Consider the following 19855-nt stretch of genomic DNA (forward strand, 5'->3'; position numbering starts at 1 on the left):
CTATTGGCATGAAAAACGACGAGAAGAAGAAAATTATCGTATTATCGATAGTATATGAACTAAATAATTTAATCACAAGGAAAAATATATGATTAGAAATTCAATTAGTGCTAATTAAACATCTTGAAACAGTTACATTATGTTTAAAAATTATTAAATTGAGAATTAAAATATTAATGAAACGCAATGACGGCGGAAAAAAGCTGGAAAAATATTTGAGGAAACACATAACTTCATTTGTACATGCAAAAATTTATTTTTTCAATTAAAAATCTGAAAATGTCATTGAAAAACATCATTTCCAACTAATAAATTCAACGCATTACTTTTGTGTTGATTAATTCTTGTTTAAACAATCTATTTGTTTGTCCGATATTGTGAAACATCGACTGGCGTTAAAAACGAGAAGATGTACAAGATTTTTATTTTTTCGATTGCTAATCAACTAGAAAATTGGAAAAATGAGGAAATTTGTACTTGAAAATCTCATTTTTCCAAATTAAACAACTTGGGACAGTAAAAATATGAAGAAGTATTGAGGAATCTAGATAATTGGACAGAAAACATTTGTGGAAACCAATAACTTCATTGATACAATTAAAAATTTTTTATTTTTAATGAAAGTTTGATAATTAAATAGAAAATATTATTTCAATCCAATAAATTCAAATTAAATTATTATTGCTTTTTCGTATGTTGATTAATTCTTGTTTAAACAATCTATTTGTTTGTCCGATATTGTGAAACATCGACTGGCGTTAAAAACGAGAAGATGTACAAGATTTTTTTCTTATCGATCGCTTACCAACTGGAAAATTGGTTAAAATGAAGAAATTTGTACTCGAAAATCGAATTTTTCCAAATTAAACAACTTGGGACAGTAAAAATATGAAGAAATATCAAAAAATCCAGAATATTGGGAAGAAAACATTTGTAGAAACTAATTACTTTGTTGCTAATATAAAAAATTTATTTTTTCAATTAAAAATTTGAAAATTTCATTGAAAACTTCATTTGAATCCAATAAATTCAAGTTAAATCATTTTCGCCTTTTCGTATGTTCATTAATTCTTGTTTAAACAATCTTTTTGTTTGTCCGATATTGAGAAACATCAACTGGCGTTAAAAACGAGAAGATGTACAAGATTTTCATCTTATCTATTGCTTACAAACTAGAAAATTGGTTAAAATGAAGAAATTTGTATTTGAAAATATAGTTTTTCCAAATTAAACATCTTAGGACAGTAGCAACATCAAGAAATATTAAGAAATTTAGGATTGGAACATTGTTTATTCTTTAAAACGTAAAAAAAGATAAAACCAAAAATTTCTACGCCGTACTGATGAGGCGCAATAGCGTAAAACAGTATTGCCTACCCACCTAGTGGAGACAGGTAACTGTATATTATTGAGTATTCGTTTTTTATGTTGTTAGATGCCAAAAAAATTTCGAAAAAATATTCCATTTCAAAGAAAAACATTTTTTTATGGAATAACAAAAAAATTCTTACGAAAGATCATCAGTCATAAGTTATTTTTCACTGGTACGAAAACAAATTAGCTCCTTAATTTTATATTTACATGAATGTAGTTGAACGGCGACATAGATTAACAGCAGTAGTTTAACTTTTCGTCGGCCATAAAACAAAAATAATTGGGACATTGTAACGAGTGAGAAGAGCTATCTGTCTAATCCTAGAATAGATCGGCAGCGACAGCTGCACAATTTATTCCGCAAACATATAATATATTTTTCCTAGTGACGACAGCTGTCTCTCTCTCGTTCTTCTCAAGTGTCTTGTATATATTTAGTGTGGTTTCTTATCACACATAATTTTCCAAACAGTTTCCCATCCCAAGTTCTCAGTCTAACATAGCAAGAAAAATCACAAAAGAAAAAATTGTGATTATTCTTTAATATATCCACAAGTATTGAAGCTTTAGAATTGAAATGTTGTCGTACGGTACTAGATCGGGGACATATGGTGGGTGTTCACACCTCGGTTGATCTTGCCGTGGTTTTTCTCGATAATTTTCTGATGCAGGTACCTTTGTTAGTGGTATGTCGCGTTCAAAGTTGTATTTGATTCACTGCACCACAACATTGTAGCCATCACTTTTGAGAAGAGAAGAAAACCAATAACTACTTTGATACAAACAAAAATTTATTTTTTCAATTAAAAATTTGAAAATTTTATTGAAAACATTACTTAAATTCAATAAAATTAAAGTTAAATCTTTTGCTTATTCGTATGTTGATTAATTCTTGTTTAAACAATCTATTTGTTTGTCCGATATTGTGAAACATCAACTGGCGTTATAAACTGAAAGAAGTAGAAGATTTTTATCTTATCGATTGCTAATCAACTAGAAAATTGTATAAAATGAGGAATTGTGTACTTGAAAATCGCATTTTTCCAAATTAAACAACTTGTGACAGTAAAAATATGAAAAAGTATCGAGAAATCTAGAATATTGGGAAAAAAACATTTGTGGAAACCAATAACTCCATTTATACAATCAAAAATGTATTTTTTCAATTAAAAATTTCATTGAAAACATTATTTGAATGGAATAAATTCAAGTTAAATCATTTTTACTTTTTCGTATGTTGATTAATTCTTGTTTAAACAATCTATTTGTTTGTCCGATATTGTGAAACATCAACTGGCGTTATAAACTGAAAGAAGTAGAAGATTTTTATCTTATCGATTGCTAATCAACTAGAAAATTGTATAAAATGAGGAATTGTGTACTTGAAAATCGCATTTTTCCAAATTAAACAACTTGTGACAGTAAAAATATGAAAAAGTATCGAGAAATCTAGAATATTGGGAAAAAAACATTTGTGGAAACCAATAACTCCATTTATACAATCAAAAATGTATTTTTTCAATTAAAAATTTCATTGAAAACATTATTTGAATGGAATAAATTCAAGTTAAATCATTTTTACTTTTTCGTATGTTGATTAATTCTTGTTTAAACAATCTATTTGTTTGCCCGATATTGAGAAACATCGACTGGCGTGAAAAACGAAAAGATGTACAAGATTTTCATCTTATCAACTGGAAAATTGGTTGAATTGAAGAAATTTGTACTTGAAAATCGAATTTTTCCAAATTAAACAACTTAGGACAGTAAAAATATTAAAAAATATCAGAAAATCTAGAATACTGGGAAGAAAATATTTGTAGAAACTAATAATCTCGTTGCTAATATAAAAAATTTATTTTTTCAATTAAAAATTTGAAAATTTCATTGAAAACTTCATTTGAATCCAATAAATTCCAGTTAAATCATTTTAACTTTTTCGTATGTTGATTAATTCTTGTTTAAACAATCTATTTGTTTGTCCGATATTGAGAAACATCGACTGGCGTGAAAAACGAAAAGATGTACAAGATTTTCATCTTATCAACTGGAAAATTGGTTGAATTGAAGAAATTTGTACTTGAAAATCGAATTTTTCCAAATTAAACAACTTGGGATAGTAAAAATATGAAAAAATATCAAAAAATCCAGAATATTCGGAAGAGAACATTTGTAGAAACTAATAATTTCGTTGCTAATATAAAAAATTGTTTTTTTCAATTAAAAATTTGAAAATTTCATTGAAAACATTATTTAAATTCAATAAAATTAAAGTTAAATCTTTTGCTTTTTCGTATATTGATTAATTCTTGTTTAAACAATCTATTTGTTTGTCCGATATTGTGAAACATCAACTGGCGTTGTAAACTGTAAGATATACAATATTTTCATCTTATCGATTGCTAATCAACTAGAAAATTGTTTAAAATGAGGAAATTCGTACTTAAAAATGTAATTTTTCCAAATTAAACAACTTGGAACAGTGAAAATATAAAGAAATATTAAGGAATCTCGAAAATTGAAAAGAAAACATTTGTGGAAACCAATAACTTCATTGATACAATTAAATTTTTTTTTATTTTTAATGAAAATTTGATAAACAAATTGAAAATATTATTTCAATCCAATAAATTCAAGTTAAATCATTTTTACTTTTTCGTATGTTGATTAATTCTTGTTTAAACAATCTATTTGTTTGTCCGATATTGTGAAACATCGACTGGCGTTAAAAACGAGAATATGTACAAGATTTTCATCTTATCCATTGCTTATCAACTAGAAAATTGGATCAAATGAGAAAATTTGTACTTGAAAATCTAATTTTTCCAAATTAAACAACTTGGGACAGTGAAAATATAAAGAAATATTAAGGAATCTCGAAAATTGAAAAGAAAATGTTTGTTGAAACCAATAACTTCATTGATACAATTAAAAATCCATTTTTCCAATTGAAAATCTTGAAATTCCATCGAAAAACATTATTTCCGCTTAGTATATTCAACGCAACATTTTTGTGTTGATTAATTCTCGTTTAAAAAACTGTATTTGTTTGTCTGATATAATGAAACATCAAGTGGCAAGTAATTGTTTCAAAATAAATATCTTGGGATTGCAGCCTTTACTTTTTTCGTACTTATCGTGACCTTTCCTGTTTATGGCACGCGCACTCCATTCCAATACGACTCCATAGATCAATATATCAATTGAATAGACCTAAAATGAAGACAATTATCAGCAAAAACGTATAAAAAGGTCTAACGAGCATTTTGACTCTAAGGCTGGTCACACACTAGCTTGCACCTCGAAGACCAAACCGTTTTAATCAAGTGGAGCTCAAACAATATGTGACAACAATTTTCGGGCTGTGCGTGACCTTTTCAAGGGAAAAAACTCCAGGAATGTTGGTAGATTACTGTTGGGATGTACCAGAAGTTAAACATTCACGAAAATCGTAGCCATGTGACAAAAAACTTGGCCACAGTGAATTCGGAATTCGGTAAAGCGTATAACCTTTTCGTAGAGTTTGTATGAAATTTTTTCGGCCGTAAGTTACTAGACTAATAAGCGATGACGTGTAGAAAAAATATTCCCGAGTCTTTTAAGTTTCCCAAGAACACATTAATAGGCATTTAACTGACAACAGTAGTGACATATTTATGATTCTTGCTCTCACATATATGAATGTTTACCATACATTAACTTTATTTATTTCTATTCCAGTTGGCGTTTCTATTAGGCTATAACTACTAAGCACTACCGTCTAGATTTATAGTAAAAAGTTTCTATAGTTAATTTCAACTAAAGGTTAAATGTCTGTGTATATTTTATAGTTTTTATTATCGAATAAATTATAACCGTTCATAATTTACTTTGATAGTTATTTTCTTTCGTTTTATGGCGTACTAAAATAAATTATGTTTGCAACATGTTTTTATGGTTGGTAATTTAAGTTTCCTTTGACAAGGTGAATGCTATTTTCGCTCGCTGGATTATTACTTACAAATCAACAGCAATTCACTAAAAACCGATCTCCGACGATGGTTCCGGAAGTACCCGGCCCGACCTAGAGATGGCGGTAATTGCTTAAGCAGCCATCAAAAAGGAAGGTCTTCATTTGTAAACTTGGATCATTATGTGATACAAAACTTTTATTTCAAAGGCTTTATCCCAACCAATATAGAAACCGAACTAGATTCTACTCTTGGTGGGACTTCGTCTTCGTTTTCAAAAGTCTAATATCGGATAGAAGAGTTCAATCGAGGATTTACAACCTGCGGAAACCAGAAACCAAAAAATAGAAACAATGGATTGAAAAAGGGAGAACCAGCTCGAAAGAACACGTCTGCAAAAAGGAAAAACTATTATTGGGCTTTTGGTAAAGACAGCTTTTTTGAAAGCTCTTTTGACACATGACATTAACTCCTCCAGTTCTTCGAGGATCGTCTGCGAAGCTGCTAGATCTGTATAGTCGATTTTCCGGATTCCTGAGGGCGTATCGAGGTGGAGCTCTTACCTTTTCAAGTCTTTTCAAGTTTCTAGTTGGTCGAAAGCGATCCGTACGGATGGTGAATGCTTCCAGCGCGTGTCGAATTTGTTTTTAATTGCGACTGCACATGGCGCGGTCGGCATACATTGATCCGCAATTAAATATTAACATCCACTATAGAGTGAAGATGTTGATAAAAAAATAACCTGTAGGATGTGGTTTCTCGATAGATTCCAGAACGGATGCGTCGACTTTAAAGGAAAAACTATTATTAGGCTTTTGGTAAAGACAGCTTTTTTGAAAACTGTCTTAACACATGACATTAACTCCTCCAGTTCTTCGAGGATCGTCTGCGAAGCTGCTAGATCTGTATAGTCGATTTTCCGGATTCCTGAGGGCGTATCGAGGTGGAGCTCTTACCTTTTCAAGTCTTTTCAAGTTTCTAGTTGGTCGAAAGCGATCCGTACGGATGGTGAATGCTTCCAGCGCGTGTCGAATTTGTTTTTAATTGCGACTGCACATGGCGCGGTCGGCATACATTGATCCGCAATTAAATATTAACATCCACTATAGAGTGAAGATGTTGATAAAAAAATAACCTGTAGGATGTGGTTTCTCGATAGATTCCAGAACGGATGCGTCGACTTTAAAGGAAAAACTATTATTAGGCTTTTGGTAAAGACAGCTTTTTTGAAAACTGTCTTAACACATGACATTAACTCCTCCAGTTCTTCGAGCATCGTCTGCGAAGCTGCTAGATCTGTATAATCGATTTCCCGGATTCCTGAGGGCGTATCGACAACAACGTTTTCTATTCCCCATGTCCGTACTAAAATCGAGGTGGCGCTCTTACCAACGAGAAGCCTTTTCAAGTTTCTAGTTGGTCGAAAGCGATCCGTACGGATGGTGAATGCTTCCAGCACGTGTCGAATTTGTTTTTAATTGCGACTGCACATGGCGCGGTCGGCATACGTTGATCCGCAATTAAATATTAACATCCACTGTAGAGTGAAGATGTTGATAAAAAAATAACCTGTAGGATGTGGATTCTCGATAGATTCCAGAACGGATGCGTCGACTTTAAAGGAAAAACTATTATTAGGCTTTTGGTAAAGACAGCTTTTTTGAAAACTGTCTTAACACATGACATTAACTCCTCCAGTTCTTCGAGCATCGTCTGCGAAGCTGCTAGATCTGTATAGTCGATTTCCCCGATTCCTGAGGGCGTATCGACAACGTTTTCTATTCCCCATGTCCGTACTAAAATCGAGGTGGCGCTCTTACCAACGAGAAGCCTTTTCAAGTTTCTAGTTGGTCGAAAGCGATCCGTACGGATGGTGAATGCTTCCAGCGCGTGTCGAATTTGTTTTTAATTGCGACTGCACATGGCGCGGTCGGCATACGTTGATCCGCAATTAAATATTAACATCCACTGTAGAGTGAAGATGTTGATAAAAAAATAACCTGTAGGATGTGGATTCTCGATAGATTCCAGAACGGATGGCGTCGACTTTAAAGGAAAAACTATTATTGGGCTTTTGGTAAAGACAGCTTTTTTGAAAACTGTCTTAACACATGACATTAACTCCTCCAGTTCTTCGAGCATCGTCTGCGAAGCTGCTAGATCTGTATAGTCGATTTCCCCGATTCCTGAGGGCGTATCGACAACGTTTTCTATTCCCCATGTCCGTACTAAAATCGAGGTGGCGCTCTTACCTTTTCAAGTCTTTTCAAGTTTCTAGTTGGTCGAAAGCGATCCGTACGGATGGTGAATGCTTCCAGCGCGTGTCGAATTTGTTTTTAATTGCGACTGCACATGGCGCGGTCGGCATACGTTGATCCGCAATTAAATATTAACATCCACTGTAGAGTGAAGATGTTGATAAAAAAATAACCTCTAGGATGTGGTTTCTCAATAGATTCCAGAACGGATATCCATTTAAGAAAGACAAAGGAAGGAGTTAACTCGAAAGGCGGAAGACCCAGAAGAAAAAGCGGAAATTCTAACGAAAATTTCAAACTCTAACAAATTAACAACGCTTCCAGTATTTTCCCTATTCTTGTCTTATATTCCCTAATATTCCCTTCTTCCTGAAGGTCCTTTGTGCATTCATAACCGATATTTCATCATTTCTTATTTTATCTAATTAGAACTTTGTTATTTTGTTTTATTTTTTGGTGTTTTTAAGGACAGTTTATGATCTTTGTATTTTCTCGGTTAAAAACCCTTTGATGTCTATCAGTACGCGCCGTTGCGCTTCATCAGAATGTTTTTTTCTTCTTCTTATTCTTTTAATTCGTAGCCAACGAGGTTTTTCAAAATTATAAAACCACACATCTAAGATTTATTGCTTTGTTAATGACGGTGAACAGCAAGAAGGTATAACTAACCTCAGCATCGTTGTTAACTTGAAACCGGCGACACCATAATTTCGTGGGTAGCTAAGCTGTGATTTTAGAAATGGCTCCTTGGGGAAATTCTAGTAATTTGTTAGTGTACCTTGTGATCTAAGGTCTATCGGCATGGCGGCGGTCCGCCAACGAGACATAATAAAATTAGGTCGAAAAAAAAAATGAACCGATCATTTTTGCGGAAATCCAGGAAGGATTTAATGATTTATTTTACGTTACTGACAGTTTAATCATCATAATTTCTTATGGTTTATAGTTTTAGTTTGTGGTAAATGAAGGTAAAATTATATGTATATACCTACAACTAGTACAGATTTATAATTCAAACTCAAGATGCCACACCAAGAGCTTCCTACCGCTCCATCCATAGATTTAGAGGAAATATTCCTTCATCACCTCTAATAGAAAATCCTTGTCTTTATCTTCACTGCTGATCACTGTCCAACGTATCTGGTGGAATCCGATATGCGGTTTCTCAACCCCATGGTCTTGTCTACCATGGTTTTTCTTTTGGTACAACTCTTGGTAGATCTACTGCATCCTGATCTAACAAGAAGCCTCCACTGTTTACTGATGTTATTATAAGTTTTTAGTCGATGTTCTCTTACAAGGTAAACTCTAAGTATATCAAGGTGCTATTGGAAGTAATTTACGACATTGAGTAGTATATGATGCTGTTGTTAATGAGTATCCAGCGCGTTTTCAGGTTTCTCCACCCAAACAAGTGTCGTATGCTTATTAGGTACTGTAATTAAGTTAAGTAATTCAAAGTGTTTATGTTAATTTGTAAGACGTTGTCCATAGCAACGAGAACCTTCTCGATAGACAGATGGTTTTGAAAAAATATGAAATTTAAAAAAAAAATATGTTTCCAAATAAAAAAAAAATGTTTTTCAATATCGTTCCTTGTTAAATATTCATCAGTTTCGAAATATACAGTGATGAAATTCAAATTTATCAATAATAAATTGTTGACATATGTGAAAAGTTATTTAGTATAATTTAATTATTAATTTATAAACGGATTTCAATCAATTCCATAAAATCGATAGGGTTATTAGAAATTGTTGTAATTTGCATATTAAATTTGCATTGAAACCGTTTGTAACGACAAAAAAAAATTATGATTTTATTGCGTGACTAAGTAAAACTTTTTTTTCGCCAAAAATCAATTTTTTTCTCGTTCAAGAGCCATACAATCATTCCAACGCTTCTCTGGGGACTAGATTTGGACTATACAGTGGATGAGGAAGCAATTTGAATTATATTTACTTTAATTCAATCATCGTTGTCCAAAATATTAAAGCCATGGCCTTCCCATCTGCGTTTGTTTTGCGTTTGAAACCTACGAACCTAGTTCACCGACTTCAGTCCACTCAGATTATAATATTTTTGATTACGGATTGAAGTTTTGTATCTATTTTAACATATCGACGCAAAAAATCTTATTTATTACGTACAAAAATCATAAACGCGTTGCTTTTGATCGACTGTAAGTTAACGCGTAACCTATTTTGAAAAAAAGTCAAATATTCATTTCAACAGTAAACACATTGCCTTCTGATATCTTTACGGCCTCAATTATCTAACTCAATTTCAATTGACGATTAAATATAACCAATTTGTGGATTTTTTTAATGTTTGAAGCCATTGCGGAGCTCGTACATCACATCATAAACGTCAAATGGATTTGACAATGGCAGTGCCATCTATGCGTAAGTCACCCGACTTATTGAGTGACGTGGTATTCATTAATTTTGAAAATAAATACGAATGAATAACAAAGACTATCATACTAACCCTTACAATTATACAGAGTGGTCTAAAATGAAAAAACTTTTTTACTCGGAGGTATCAATCCGTATCTTCGTCAACTTTTTCGTTTTTGTAGGTTATTTTCGAAAATTTCCAACCTCAAAATGAAGTTTTTTGATTTTCTTTATGTTTTTTTCTTCCAGACATATATCTACCAGAAGTTGACGCAGTTTTCCTTTTAGATAGAACAGATATAAAATATTTATCCACATTTCTTGAATCTTGTACTAACAGCAATGTCCAATTAACATTCCAATGGTCTTCTAGATTGAGTATTTTGCGAATTTATTGTTTTCTCTTCATTAATTATTGTCCATACACCTCTGGATAACGCGCAATTACTCAAAATTGACCAATTGTAGCACTCTAGCTGTTTCTTCAACCAATTTTTCATAAACTTAGTTCATAGTATGATAGTACCAGATAGAAGCCTCATCTAGTACGACTAATCAAAAAAAAAATGATCTAGTAGATCCCATAATTCATTATACGATTGTTTTAAGGCTCCCTGGTTACCTCAATTGCCTCATTGGTAGCTTTTCACCAACAGGTTATACAGATCTAGTTTGAGGTACGAATCTAGGGAATTTTTGATCAATATTTTTGTTAAACACACCACAGTTTGTAGTAGTATTGTTTAAAAAAACCTCATGATTAAGCTGAGGTGTCTTTAGCTTAATCTAGGGTCGATACGAATGAAGATTGGGTTCGGATAGAGAAAGTTTGGTCGGTATAATTTGAGATCTAGTAAAATTAGCAACGAGTAGTTTCAATTTAAGATTTAGATTCATATTTTTGATCTATCACATTCCCGGTTATTTTCAATATGAAAATCGATCAACGATCAACAACAAGCGTCGAGGTAGATCAAATTAAAACGGTCGGTATCAGATTATCCGAGACGAAATTAGATTTTCGTTTGTGTTTAGTTAGAAATTGCCGACGAAATCAGAGTAAGCAGGCGGGCGGGCGCCACGATAATTTCTCGTACCCCCGGTGATTAAGTGCCGCCCTGAAGTCGCCTAAAAATTGTAGTGGTTTGTAATACTTTGAAATCATTGTGGTGCTAATGGTATACTTAGGATAAATACACATTCTACAGGACCTAACCAATCATTATTTCAATTTAAAATTATATGCAATTAAATTAACTATCGTATTAGATCGAGGAAGTTGGGGGGTTTTTTGTTGTTTTCATTTTTATATTCACAAAAATTGTGGTAGAACTCGGGGCTATATAATCCCAACTTTGTATAGATTTGAATCAAGATTCGGGTTTAAAATTACCAATGGAAATAAATCATAATCGTCTTCGTCATAAAGCTTCTTGAACATCCTATCGAGTCAAGAAAATACAGAGCTTTTGAATGGGCGGGAATGTCACCACAAGGATCTATGTTAGGTATTTCTATTAAGACAAAATCCTCCATCTGGAGGAATTTGGTACGCCGATGATTTTGTGGTGGTGGTCGAAAAATTGAAGTCGTATTCATGGTCGATCTTAAGACAGTGAAACAGTTGACTGGAGTCCGGCGTATAGACCAGGAAACTATGAAAAAAAAACGAAAATTTAAAGAATCGATATCTATAGACTTACAGGTGAGAAAAAGAAGCAGAAAGAAGCTACCAAAGACAGTATAACAGACAAAGGTAGATAGATAAAAAGATTAATCCCTAACATCAAGATAACACGGATTTTTCATGGATTATTTGGACCGTTCTAGAATTACAGACTCACCAATTTGTCCTTATTGTCCTGAAGTGGAAAATACTGCAGTGGACACCCTTTTTATGGACCTTATTGTCCCCAGAAAATATTATTTTGATAAACCCTAGATAATAAATCAAAAAGATTTAGTAAATAAGTCTAAACAGTATAATAAAATTATCGAATTAAAGTTTGAGTTGCCAGATTTAGTCCCCTCGGATTATTTTCTGCTCCCTTACATAAAAAAATGGTTGGATCGTCAAATATTTTACAAAAATTAAAGACTCTTTGTAGTATTCAAGAATTGACACCGAGAAAATTTATAACTCACGATTATAACAAATAATCGTCATTAATATCCTTATGTTTGTAATAAATTAAATGGAAGAACGTTGCAATAAAACTATAAATGTATATACCACAGAAACTAATTATAATAAAGATAAATAATCGATGATTTCAATTAAGTTATAAACTTGTTGAAAAACGGGTTCGATATACATACATTAAGTAAAGTCGATATCGGACAAGCATCTTTTCTCGTGTGAAGACGCCTTTAAACCGCTTGGCTCTTATTACACGTTACCGGTATATAAAGTTAATAAATCAACCACCATGCGGGAAAGTTTTATATGAAACAATGTAAAATTGCATTAGTACGAGTACTGACGTTCTCTTTTTACTTTGGTCGCACGTTTCGCACTCAATTCGAAACGGAAAGTTGCAGATTGGTGCACTTGGAAGCTCTGAATTGCGCGCCATGTTTCCCAGAGCATAAATCTCACATTTTATGTCCTAATACAATTGTTGTATGTAAAAATTAGTTATCTACATGATAATAAATATACGTGAATGGTTTTATTCATATTCAAATCTTTTAACTCACTCTCTTTATTCATTTTTGTCTTTCCTATTCTAAATTCATCTTACTTACTATTTTGATTCGCCCCGTATCAGATTCAGATGAATAATAACGAAATAAATGATTCTCTAACCACGATTTTTCTTTAGACTTCTTTGGCTACGCTTGATTCTATTTTTGACAGTCTGACGGTTTTCTCTATGAACTAAATTTTCTTTTGAACATCATCCAGTTTTGAGTCGGTATTTAGTTTCTCTAAAAACACACCGGCTGGTGTTTCATTCTTCAATATCGAACCTTCTACTAAGATTCAGATTTCTCGTCCTTTCTTTCCTTGAAAATCGTTTTAGTCTTTTAGGATCATAAATTTTTCATCAATTTTCAGTCTCCAAGGATTGTTTTCGCTCTTTCAAAAACATTTTTATAGGTTTTCTTGTATCTTTACATCTTCTAATCACCCTCAGAATCATCAATTTTTACTACATCTAATTTTATAATCGGAAAATCCTCAGGAATTTTCTCGGGCAGTGTGAGTTATATTTTGACTCAATTATTGAGCTCCAGAATCATCTGTGCCTAATGAGTTGAATGTTTAACCCAACCAACATTATTTTGTATCAAAATAAGAGTCTGAGAACTGGTATGAACTGGAAACAACTACTCCAAAGTGAGTTATAATACAAAAATTGGATAAGAAAGTATTAGCAACAGTTTTTTTGAGTTCCAAATAGAAAATCTTCTGTTTATCATCCAAACACTAGTAAAACAATGAACTCAAAGTATTTTTGTGATATTTTGGAATATACTGGATGTAAAAATCACTTGCTAATACATTAAGAGTGGGTATTATTTATGTCAACAAATTTATCCGCCGTACTAAATGATTATAGGCGTTAAAGGAAAATTCTCGTTTTAAGCGATGGTGCCGTGATTAACTGCAGCTCATTATTCAAACGGAATAAAGTGCATCCTGTTGCTATCGCCGCTAACAAATAGCAACGAACAGATTAGCACTGCCACTGCACCTTCGGTGAAGATGATTCTGTTTATTACAAGCATGCATTGTTTTACTTGACAGGCCAATTCGAAACTTCATTCATTATGTCGACGGAACACGCAAATCGTTTAGAAAATTGGTTAAAATAAAACCCACGCTTTAATATTCACATATTTATATTTTGCTTACAGTGGAATGGACTTAGTCAAACTGTCTTCGTATTTGAGATCTCAAATACGAGTCCAATACTAACTGGTTCGTTGCAGTAATCAACCCATCAACACCACGATGATTTTACCACCAGTAGATGGAATATACACACCAGTATTCGGTCTTTAGCTCATTGAAAGTTTCATTCCAGTAGATTAGAGCTGGTTTTAGATGTTATGAACTTCATTTGAAACGACAAACGCGTCCTGTTTCATCCCCATAACCATCAGGTTGTTGCCTCTTCGATATCACTGCCGCAGAATCATTTCTTGGAGAAAGTTCGGTCAATTCCGAATCCACATGGATTTGATCATCAAAATAGTTTCATTGGAAGCCTTCGGCTCATCTTCTATAAGTAGAACTCCAGTAAAGTTACGGAATGTTTCGGCCAAGCAGGGACTCGTCAACATCTTCGTTATTCCTTCAAATTTCCTTGAGAGACCAGATTAGTTGTGAAGTATGGGAGTTTGTACCCATTTTCTTCACCCCATTTGGTCGACCTCTGCGATGCTGGTCTTCACAGGTCTCATTTACCAATTTACTGTAAATTTTCAAGCAACTACCGCCATCTCTAAGTCAGGACAGGTATTTCTCGGACCATCTTCGTAACTGTCAACTGTCATTTGTGAATTAAAGTACCTTCTACCATCTTTCGGTGTAAATATATTTTGGAAAACTGTTAACAAAGTAAATATAATAACAATTCGTCTTATTTGATCAATATAAATATCTCTAGACGATTTTTATCTACCGTAAAAGTTAGAAAACAGCGAAAATATAAAATAAAACATTTTTTTTTTGTTTTTATCGTTCTCTGTGGTGTTGTTTGCGTTACGGGCGTGTTGATATACCTGAAATATGTTTCTAATATCGACCCACCGTCTAGTAGAATGTCTGTAACTTACCCCAGGGATTAATACACCGCACCTCGTCATGACATAACATGAAAATATGGCGTTATTTTGTCCAAACAACTTTATTAACGTCAAACACGTAACAGTGGTTTACATTTATTAACAAAGAATGCGAAAATATGTAACAGAACTTATCGTTGTCGATTTGATTTGAATAAATTCAACTCCATGTTTCATAGAATAAGTTTTAGCCTAGGATATCTAATTATACATAGTTCATGTTCTCGATTTTAGGTTTCTTCTGATTTAAAAGTAGAAACATAAACATCTAAGTTGGAATTTCTGGAACCGTTGGGGATATTCATACTGAATACACTGTTTAAACCACCAGTATCTGAAGACGTTAACTTGGTTATCGAAACGCGCGTCAATCACTGTAACCGTGAGTGTTTGTGTCAACAGTTTATTCAGTAAGTCCAACGTGAAAAAATCTTTTTGACATCCAAATATTCATGCAATATAGAATTATCGCGCTTGGAACTAATTTCCAAGTCAACTTCGATCTCAATCAAGAACAGCATCGATGTTTATTGGCACAATGGATTACCATCACGAAATTCATCCTGTAGCAACATGTGACCACGATTTAATTAGTATTTGATGACCAAAAGTCAAAACGAGTTGATCGGCAATCTGCTGTTGGTTTAATTCACGTCGAAAATTGAATGAAATCATCGTATGAAAATGTTAAAGGTCGAATCACATCAATTCGTGTATATTCAGTTGAACTGGCGTCTACTTTTGTCAGATCTTGTCCATGAACAATTCATTGATGTATTCTGATGTCAATTCACGTCGATTGAGGTTGAATTACATCAATTCATGTAGATTAAGGTAAATTGGCGTCTATTTTTGTCAGATATCGTCGATTTGCATCCGTTGACGTCGATAGAGGTCGAATCTTGTCAATTCTTGATTATTCAGTTGAACTGGCGTCTACTTTTGTCAGATCTTGTCCATGAACAATGCGTTGATGTATTTTCATGTCCTATTGATGTCGATTGAGGTTAAATCACATCAATTCGTGAATATTCAGATGAATTGGCGTCTACTTTTGTCAGATCTTGTCCATGAACAATTCATTGATGTATTCTGATGTCAATTCACGTCGATTGAGGTTGAATCACATCAATTCATGTAGATTGAGGTGAATTGGCGTCTACTTTTGTCAGATATCGTCGATTTGCATCCATTGACATCGATAGAGGTCGAATCATGTCAATTCTTGATTATTCAGTTGAACTGGCGTCTACTTTTGTCAGATCTTGTCCATGAACAATGCGTTGATGTATTTTCATGTCCTATTGATGTCGATTGAGGTTAAATCACATCAATTCGTGAATATTCAGATGAATTGGCTTCTACTTTTGTCAGATATCGTCGATTTGCATCTATTGACGTCGATTGAGGTCGAATCATGTCAATTCTTGATTATTCAGTTGAACTGGCGTCTACTTTTGTCAGATCTTGTCCTTGAACAATGCGTTGATGTATTTTCATGTCCTATTGATGTCGATTGAGGTTAAATCACATCAATTCGTGAATATTCAGATGAATTGGCGTCTACTTTTGTCAGATATCGTCGATTTGCATCCATTGACGTCGATAATGGTCGAATTATGTCAATTCTTGATTATTCAGTTGAACTGGCGTCTACTTTTGTCAGATCTTGTCCTTGAACAATGCGTTGATGTATTTTCATGTCCTATTGATGTCTATTGAGGTTAAATCACATCAATTCGTGAATATTCAGATGAATTGGCGTCTACTTTTGTCAGATATCGTCGATTTGCATCCGTTGACGTCGATAGAGGTCGAATTATGTCAATTCTTGATTATTCAGTTGAACTGGCGTCTACTTTTGTCAGATCTTGTCCATGAACAATGCGTTGATGTATTTTCATGTCCTATTGATGTCGATTGAGGTTAAATCACATCAATTCGTGAATATTCAGATGAATTGGCTTCTACTTTTGTCAGATATCGTCGATTTGCATCCATTGACGTCGATAATGGTCGAATTATGTCAATTCTTGATTATTCAGTTGAACTGGCGTCTACTTTTGTCAGATCTTGTCCTTGAACAATGCGTTGATGTATTTTCATGTCCTATTGATGTCTATTGAGGTTAAATCACATCAATTCGTGAATATTCAGATGAATTGGCGTCTACTTTTGTCAGATATCGTCGATTTGCATCCATTGACGTCGATAGAGGTCGAATTATGTCAATTCTTGATTATTCAGTTGAACTGGCGTCTACTTTTGTCAGATCTTGTCCTTGAACAATGCGTTGATGTATTTTCATGTCCTATTGATGTCGATTGAGGTTAAATCACATCAATTAGTGAATATTCAGATGAATTGGCGTCTACTTTTGTCAGATATCGTCGATTTGCATCCATTGACGTCGATAGAGGTACATTATGATTAATAAGAAATCCAATCATCATCAACTCCAATAGTCTTTGTTCATTTTAGAAACTAATGGAATTAGAAAAATAAGTATTTCTATTGAATATTTGTGTTTGACGTTGAAGTATTTGTTTGATAAACGACTCAAGATATGTTGTGTCCTCTTTTGCAGTATTTTTCGTAAAAATAAGTAAAATGACTGATATTTTCGCCTTTCTTAAACAATCTTCGTTGTAATGGATGTGAGAATAGTTTTGAATTGAACAACATTAGTGAACGGTTAAAGAAATATATCAAAGTCTTCGTCGCTGACAATACAATCTATTAATCCTTGTCACGACCGACCGCTACTAATTTATTATTACTATCCTTGTCTTTCACTTGTTTTTCCTACCCTCTCCAACACGCACAACTACCGAACGGGAAACAATGTTAACAAAAAAACACGATAAACATCAATCAATTTTATCACAATAGAAACAATAAATTTTCTTATAAGAATATATTAATCAACGAGATAATAAACATTCCGAATTCATTCTGTTGCCTTTCGTTATGGAAATTATATTATAAAATACCTCAATCATATTCTAAATTTGATATATGAACGTTTACTGGCTCCTCAAGTTTCTAAAAACAAAACTTTTTTAATACGAGGTTAGTCCCAGAAGTAACTGTCCTGATCTAGAGATGGCGATAGTTTTAGAAAGTATGTTTCAAATTGAAACAGACCACGTTGTTTAGTATTTGCTTGGTAGCTATAAATAGTGAACGTGGGTCCATCACTTCGCGCTTGAAACAAAATAACAATCAAAACAACGGACCGAAAAAAGAAAACCAGCTCCGAAGTAGACAAAGACCGTTCCATCTGAAGATAAGATCATGGAGTCAGTTTTTTTGGGATAATTCGTGTCTTGAAGAAAAGAAAACTACCAAAAGCGAGTATTACGCAAACTTATTGAAACATATGAGCGAAGAAATCAAGCAAAAACAACCGCCATTGGCTAAGAATAAAATCGTGTTTCATCAAGATATAAGATCATATTTTTTTCGTGTTTATATTCGAATTCATTCTCTAGCTTGGCTCTCCTACTTTTATCATACATCATCCTCAACCCTCATCTCCCGAAAAATCGACTTGGAATGTACATTAAACAGCAGGAGAGACCGCATGAACCCTTGTCTAACTTCAACGATTGAGATCGATCGTCACTTCATATTGAATGATGTATTCTCACGTCTATTGACGTCGATTAAGGTTGAATCACATAAATTCGTCAATATTCGGTTGAACTGGCGTCTACTTTTGTCAGATCTTGTCCATGAACAATCAATTTTCATGTCTATTGATGTCGATTGAGGTTAAATCACATAAATTCGTGAATATTCAGATGAATTAGCGTCTACTTTTGTCAGATCTTGTCTATGAACAATGTATTGATATATTTTCATGTCGATTGAGGTTAATTCACATCAATTCGTAAATATTCAGTTAAACTGGCGTCTACTTTTGTCAGATCTTGTCCATGAACAATGCATTGATGTATTCTCACGTCTATTGATGTCGATTGAGGTTGAATCACATAAATTCGTTAATATTCAGTTGAACTGGCGTCTACTTTTGTCAGATCTTGTCCATGAACAATGCATTGATGTATTTTCAAGTCCTATTGATGTCGATTGAGGTTAAATCACATAAACTCGTGAATATTCAGATGAATTAGCTTCTACTTTTGTCAGATCTTGTCTATGAACAATGTATTGATATATTTTCATGTCGATTGAGGTTAAATCACATCAATTCGTAAATATTCAGTTAAACTGGCGTCTACTTTTGTCAGATCTTGTCTATGAACAATGTATTGATATATTTTCATGTCCTATTGATGTCGATTGAGGTTAAATTACATAAATTCGTGAATATTCAGATGAATTGGCGTCTACTTTTGTCAGATATCGTCGATTTGCATCCATTGACGTCGATAGAGATCGAATCATGTCAATTCGTGTATATTCAGTTGAACTGGCGTCTACTTTTGTCAGATCTTGTCTATGAACAATGCATTGATGTATTTCCATGTTCTATTGACGTCGATAGAGGTCGAATCATGTCAATTCGTGTATATTCAGTTGAACTGGCGTCTACTTTTGTCAGATCTTGTCTATGAACAATGCATTGATGTATTTCCATGTTCTATTGACGTCGATAGAGGTCGAATCATGTCAATTCTTGATTATTCAGTTGAACTGGCGTCTACTTTTGTCAGATCTTGTCTATGAACAATGTATTGATATATTTTCATGTCCTATTGATGTCGATTGAGGTTAAATCACATAAATTCGTGAATATTCAGTTGAACTGGCGTCTACTTTTGTCAGATCTTGTCTATGAACAATGTATTGATATATTTTCATGTCGATTGAGGTTAAATCACATCAATTCGTAAATATTCAGTTAAACTGGCGTCTACTTTTGTCAGATCTTGTCTATGAACAATGTATTGATATATTTTCATGTCCTATTGATGTCGATTGAGGTTAAATTACATAAATTCGTGAATATTCAGATGAATTGGCGTCTACTTTTGTCAGATATCGTCGATTTGCATCCATTGACGTCGATAGAGATCGAATCATGTCAATTCGTGTATATTCAGTTGAA

The sequence above is a fragment of the Diorhabda carinulata genome, chromosome 9, assembly GCF_026250575.1.
Source record: "Diorhabda carinulata isolate Delta chromosome 9, icDioCari1.1, whole genome shotgun sequence".
Classification (NCBI taxonomy): domain Eukaryota; kingdom Metazoa; phylum Arthropoda; class Insecta; order Coleoptera; family Chrysomelidae; genus Diorhabda; species Diorhabda carinulata.